Source organism: Muscardinus avellanarius (genome assembly GCF_963383645.1).
Source record: "Muscardinus avellanarius genome assembly, chromosome: X".
NCBI classification, from domain to species: domain Eukaryota; kingdom Metazoa; phylum Chordata; class Mammalia; order Rodentia; family Gliridae; genus Muscardinus; species Muscardinus avellanarius.
In genome coordinates, this window is record NC_137792.1 from 111,268,097 (window position 1) to 111,275,790 (window position 7,694).

The window sequence follows — 7,694 nt, forward strand, 5'->3', positions numbered from 1 at the left end:
TAAATCTAGGATTGTTTGGAAATAATATAGGGAAGCCAGGCATGGTGGCACATGTCTGTAATCTCAGTATTTGGGAGCTTAATACAGGAGGATCACAGGATTGCAACCAGCCTCAAAAACTTAGCAATGCTCCTGAAACCTTGTAAGACCCTGTTTCAAAAGCCTTAGAGCATAGCTGAGAGGCAAAATGCCCCCAGATTCAGTGCCCAACACTACACACAGAAAAAGAAGGAGAAAAATTTTAAAAATAATATTAGAGAACTTCCCAAATGAATGCATAATGAATTAAATAGAAAATTCACTTTCAAGAAACATAATTGCCTACCAAAGATATGGAAAAACGGAACCCTTCTACACTGTTTGTAGGAATGTAAATTAGTATTGCCATTATGGAAAATAGTATAGAGGTAATCCAGGAAATTAAACATAGAACTACTGCATCATCTAGCAATTCCATTACTGGGTATGTATCCAAAGGTAATAAAATCAATATTTCTAAGAAACATCTGACTTCCGCATTAATTGTAGCACTGTTTTCGATAGCTAAGAAATGGAAACAACTTAAATTTTCATCAACTGATGAATAGATAAAGAACATGTGGGACATATACACAATGGAATATCATTCAGCCATAGAAAAGGATAAAATTATTCATTTACAACAAGATAGATGGAACTAGAAAATGTTACATTAAATGAAGTAGGCAAGCACACAAAGAATCTTATTTAAGATTCCATGTATGCTGTGATCACTTAAAAATGTTGGTATCAGGCTGGGCGTGGTGGCGCACACTTGTAATCCCAGCGCTTGGGAGGCTGACACAGGAGGATCACACAGGTTCGAAGCCAGCCTCATCTACTTAGTGAGGCTCTCAGCAACTTAGTAAGACTCTGTTTCCAAATAAAATATAAAATAGGTCTGGGAGTATAGCCCAGAGGTAGAAAGCCCCTGGGTTCCACCCCCAGTACCACCAAAAAAAAAAAAAAGTTGGTATCATAGAAGTTAAGAGTAGAATAATGGTTCCATAGGCTGAGGATATGGAAGGATGTGAAAAGGTTGATCAGTAGGTACTAAATCACAGTTAAATAGGAGAAATAAGTTCTGATGTTATATTGCACAGTAGGGTGACCACAGATAATAATAATAATGTACTGTATATTTTTTAAATGGTAGAAGTGATGATTTTGAATGTTCATCACAAAGAAATGATGAATGTTTGAGGAAACATATACAGCTACTCTGATTTCAAAATTATACAATGTTTCCATGTATTGAAACATCATATGGTGCCCCATACATATGTATTATACTTATATGGCAATTAAGAGAAACATGACTTCCAGATTGTCAAAACTTGACTATAACTTGGTTAAGAATTTTGACATATCTAAAGAAAAAAATGTGCCCATGAACCATGAAAGCATAGATAAGGAAGATTTGTTGAAGCCAGTGTAAACAGAGCACACAACTCAGTTACTTAATCTTTGTGTGCCTTAAGTTTCTTCTTAATAACAGTATTAACCAAATAGGATTATTGCGTAAAACAAAATAATACCTGATGCCTACAGAGTTGTATACATTATTAAACTGAGAAAATGTGGTCATCAGGCAAATGGAAAATATGTTATATTCTCTGTCCTTCCTCTTCCTCTCTTTTTTCCTCCTCCTCCTCCTCCTCCTCCTCCTCCTCCTCCTCCTCCTCCTCCTCCTCTTTCTCTCTTCTTCTCTCGCTCTCATTCTTGGGATTGAACCCAGGGTTTCTACCTCTAAGCTACACTCCCGGGTCTTTTTATGATTTTGTTTTGAAACAGTCTTGCCAAGTTCCTGAGGGTCTTGCTAAGTTGCTGGGGCTATCCTCAAACCTCTGATCTTCCTGTCTCAGCCTCCCAAGTACTGGGATAACAGATTCGACTGCCACATCCAGAACAGTTCTCTTTATTTTTTCACTACCAGCCAGCATCTTAGTTTTCAGACTCCAGGGGTTCTGGTGAAGTAATGGTCATGGATCAGCATCCGGAGTATGGCCAGTTCTGGGACACTGAGTAGATCACATTTTTGAGACTGCAGGCCTAGAGGCCCCAGCTGGACCAAGGTTGAAAGCATCCAGGCAAGGCCTCCTGCTGGCCAGCTATTTCCTATCTTTTAGGTCACCTCAGTCAGCTTCCTCACTGATCACAAGATGACAAGCATTCCTGTTTCCATTCTCTCCAACAGGGGGAGCCCTCAACTCTCTGTTTAAGTTCAGACAAATCCATTCCTTCCCCTATGAAGGCCTCAGTTTTCCCATGTGTTCTGTGGTGTGGAGCAGCTCAACAATTATGTCCTTTGATATAATGACATTTAGGGCATTAGTAGACTCACAGTTGCCCAGCATGTAGGAGCCAAGTGTACTGATACACTGTGGGGCTTCCATGAGACTTCACCATGGCTCTGTTCCTAACACGCTGACTGACACCTTGAGTTCTTCATCCTACCTAAGGTTTCCATGTTTCAAAGCCATATCTATGGACTGAATGGCATTTTCTAGCCTAGGCCCTTGGATGTAGTGGAAAATGTCCCTAGGCCTCAATGAAATGTCTCAAAAGCTCTAGGTAAGGCCCTAGATATATCCTGGTGCATCTTAAAGGAATGGAACTTGGAAGAGTTGCCCAGGAGTCTTTCTGGACTCTCACTGTACAGGGAAATTTATTTCTATTCCCTTTTTTCCTTTGATACTGGGGATTGAACTCAGGGTCCTTCTACCTCTGAGCTACATCTCCGGCCCTATTTTATTTTTATTTCAAAAAGGGTCTCATTAGGTTGCTGAGACTGGTCTAGATCTGCAATCTTCCTGTCTTAGCTTCCCAAGTACTGGGAGGTGTGCACCACCATACTCAGCAAACAGCAAGATTTCTAAGAATGACAGTTAAAATATTCTAGGTCATTCTGACACACAGATTTCTAATCCTATTCTTCCTCCTTATGGCTGACATTGACTTCACAAATTCCCATAATAGGAAGCTGGATCTGCTAACTAGCAGTTACACAAGTTCACCTTACTATGTGATCCTGGCTAATTCCTTTTCCTTATTCATTTAATGACTTATCTCCTCCCAGATATCAACTGGCACTGACCCCTTTCCATCATGAAACAGTGAGTTAAGTATACTATCTGAACTGTCTTAGAACTCTTGCCATGTTTTGGCCTTAGGGGGAAGTGGCAGAACCTTTAAGAAAAACCAAATGGGAGGAAGTTGGGTCATTGGTAGCACGCTTCAAAAGTGACACTCATATTCTAGCTTCTTCCTGTTTCTTTTCTTCCCGGCTGCGGTGAATTGAGTAGGTTTGCTACACCATGTACTCCTTACCATCATATTCCACTTTGTCACAGGCCCCAAAACAATGGAGCCAACTGTCCATGGACTAAAATCTCTGAGTAAGCCAAAAGAAACTTTCATCCTTTAAAGCTGATTTTTCTCAGGTATTTTGCTGTAGAAAATGGAAATCAAACTAAAACAGCCCTGAAGCCTTCTCCCATCCCTTTCTGTTCTAATTGACCCTCCTTGTCTCCCCATGGTCCATGACTTGAAGTAGCAGCTTAGTTTCTTCCATCTCTGTATCATCAGGGCCTGAACTCTGAAAGATCAAAGGATGACAAGTCCTATAGCCTTACAATTTATGTAAGAGAAGCTTTCCCTAACATTGCCCCACATTCTAGTCAGCAAATTTGCAGAATTTTACTTATTTACTTATTTATTTACTTATTTAGTACACTAGGAATTTTTTTTATTGGTGCACTATATTCATACATCATAGTGGGATACAAAAAAACTTTTGTAGACATACATGCACACATCGCCCAGTCAGGCCCCACCCGATCCCCACCCCATTCCCTCCCCATCCCTCCTTCCCATGCTTGACTTAGTGGTTGACATCTAGTATTATAGCAATTTATCCAAAATTAAAAATGATAATCTCACATAACAGTTTCATTTGTCTGATACCAAGCTTTTGATAACTTAAAGGTAACATTTCAATATTTCTTTTTGCTTTCTTTCTTACCAGAGAATATTTTTTCTTTTTTTTAGGTGAAACTATCATATATTTATATATTTATCTTTCAGAAAAAATCTATCCTAATATGGAATATGGACTCTAGATACCCAAAAAGATCTCGAAAAAGAACAAAGCTAGAAGATATATATTTTCTAATTTCAAACCATATAAAGCTACAATAATTGAAACAGTGTAATACTGTTTTAAAGGCAGATATATAAACCATTGGAGTTAAATAAAAGCCTAGAGATAAATTCTTCCCTATATTGTCAAGTTATTTTTGACAAGGTTTCCACAAACATTTGGTGGGGGAAATAATAATCTTTTAACTAAATATTGTTGAAAAATAATAATTACATGAAAAAGAATAAAATTGGACCCTTACCTAATCCCATATACAAATATTAACTCAAAATAGATAAAAGACCTAAATATAAATCTTAATACTATAAACTTTTAGAAGACCATCTGGGTCATAAAACCTCACAATATTGAAATTGGCAGTGATTTCTTGGATATGATTTCAATGGCACAGGCAACAAAAGGGTATACAAACTCTCTAAAAAATAAAATATTGTATATCCAAAGACAATGTAAACAGAGTTAAAAGTTACTGATAGAATGGGATAAAATATTTCCAAATGCTATATCTGAAGGTATATTAATATTCCAACTAGACATCCTAAAAATTAGCAACAATAAAAGCAAACAATACAATTTACAGATAGGTATAAAACTAACATAAATAATGAATCTCCACAGATAACTAATTCTTAGTTGTCTGTTGGATGGAAAATCTTGTTTCTCTGGTTCTGGTGTGTGTTACCTATTTCTTCTTTGTAGTTAATCTCTTTGAGTATTTTCTCTAGTGCTGGTTTTGAAGACATAAATTCCTTCAGTTTCTGTTTGTCATGGAAGCTTCTTATTTCTCCATCTAATTTGATAGAAAGTTGTGCTGGGTAGGAGATTTTTGGCTGGAAGTTGTTTTCTTTCAGAGTTTGGAATATGTTACTCCAAGCCCTTCTGGCTCTCATGACTTGGTTTGGGAAGTCTGGAGTGATTCTAATCGGTTTGCCTCTGAATGTCATTTGGCCCTTTGTTTTTGTTGCCTTTAAGATTCTCTGCTTGGCTTCCACATTGGTCATTTTGATAATTATGTGGCGTGGGGATCCTCTTCTCCGATCCTGTCTAAAGGGAGTTCTATAAGTTTCCTGGACCTGTGTATCAACCTCTTGCTCTATGTTTGGAAAATTTTCTGCTATTACTTCCTTGAAGAGATTGTTGATCCCTTTGGTTTCACCTTCTTTTTCCTCCTCTATTCCAATTATTCTTAGGTTAGCTCTCTTAAAATGGGCCCATATTTCTTCAATGTCAGATTCCTGCTGTTGGATATTTTTTTCTAGATTAGAAACTATGTGTTCATTTTTGGATTGATCGTCTTCTAAGAGCGAGATTCTATTCTCCTTGTGGTCTAATCGGTTGTTTGTACTTTGAATTGAGGCCTTTACTTAATTAATTGCATCCTTTATCTCTTTTTGGCTCTCTCTGAATTCTTTTTGAAACACTTCTATTATTTCTACAGTTATTTTCCTGATTTGATCTTCTAGAAATCTCTGATTTTCTGTTTTATCGGGTTCTGATTTTGTGGGATTGTGGGCATTCATTGCTTCATTGTTATTCCTCTTTCCCATTATTTTGGGGGTTTGTGCCTTCTCTGGTTCTTCCCTTGGGTCACTACGACTTCACTTAAGGTGCTCTGGATCTCGAGTCTGTGGTATCTCAGTCACCACTTCTCTTTTACTGGGTTGTATCGCAGTCTCAGACCCAGGGAGTCAATAGAGGCTGCTTTAGACTATGGGGGGTGCAAGGTTGGGTGTTCTCCTATGGTGTGATATCTCTGCCACCACCACTCCCCCACTGGGTCAAGTCCCTGGGAGTCAATACTGGGATTTCTCCTCTAGGGCCCGCAATTTGACTCACTGTTGTTGAATACGCAGATGGAGCTGTAGTGAACTCGGTGAATTCGCTGCTGCTGCTGCCGCTGGTAGCAATATGGCGCCGCTGCCACGCCCTCAGCCGTGAGGCTGGCGTATTTCTTCTCTGTTTTTGAGCTCTGCTCTGAATCCCTGCAGCGTGTGCTGAGCCCAGCCACTGAGAGCTTTAGATTCTCCCTGTTCTGAAAAATCTGCTGAATCCCGCCGGGCTCTTCCACAGTGGCTCACCTCGGCTCGCTGTCTGCCGCTCCTCTCTGGAGCCTGGTGGGCTGTTGAGTGCATTGGTCTGGAACCGTCCGGTGAGCTCGCCGCTGCCGCCGGCAGTAAGGTGCTGCTGTTGCGTTCTCTGCCGTGAGGCTGGCGTATCTCCTCTGTGGCTCTGAGCTCCGTTATGAGACCCCCTCCTCTCTGGGGCTGGTGATTTTTTTGTTTCTCTGGTGATGGTGTTTTCTGGCTATGAAAGGAGCGATTTTGTGGTAATAGAGATTGTTTGTTAGTGGGGCTGCCCCGCTTTTCTTGGTCGCCATCTTCCCGGAAGAGTACACTAGGAATTAAACTGGGCATTCTACCTCCAAGCTACACTCCCAGCCTTTTTTATTATTTATTTTTATATAAACGTTCATATATAAGTTTTTGTAATATGGTAAACATATATTTTCAGGTTTTCAAGATATATACCTAGGGATGCAGCTACTGGTTACCATAAGATTCATGTTTAGCCATTTGAATAACCACCATACTGCTTCCTATTGGGACTTTACCATTTTATATTCCCACCAACAATATATGAGAATTCTAGTTTGTCCACATTTTCATCATCTCTTGTTATTTTCTATCTTCATTTAGATGGATGTGAAAAAGTATCCCATTGTAGTTTTCATTTGAATTTTGCTAATAACTAAGTCTATTAAGATAAATGCCTATAATAACCTCATATAATAATATTCCTCATATATAACCTCATATAATAATAACCTCATAATAATAAGTAATAACCTCAAAGGAGATTATTTGTTTTTGCTGTGCTGGGGAGCAAACCCAGGGCTTTAAGCATGCCGGGCAAGCACCCTAGCACTGAATTATACCTGCAATCTCCCAAAAATGGTTATTGTTGCTCAAAGGTAGAATGCCCCTGGGTTCCATTGTCAGTACCGAAAAAAATCTTTATTTCACTAGTTTTCAGTGATAATGCATGGTACAAAAATTATTTCTACAGATAAGACAATATTTGAAATATATGAAATAACTGAAAAGTAATTTGGCCACATAATGTGCAATTTCTCTTCATGATAAGAGATAAATGAGCTTTATCCCTTAGGCCCATTTTTACATATATTTTCTAGGTAAATGCAGGTGAAATTAATAAAAATTTAACATTGGAGATATCCTAAATTTTTACTCATAATGAGCTAGTTGCAATATGTACTGATATAATCAGTACATTTATAACCAGGGCTTCAAGTTAGATGACATTCTCATACAATGTTTTAGGGTCTCTTACTGAATTTCAATCTCTCATATTGACCTTTGGTCAGATTTTGAGCCAGTATTATACTCTTCTAAATGTTGTAATTTTAGAGCATAATTTTCATGTATGGTAGTGCAAGTTGATCTATGTGATTAAATTCTCAAAATATTCTGGCTAATTTTATTACCCCTCATGA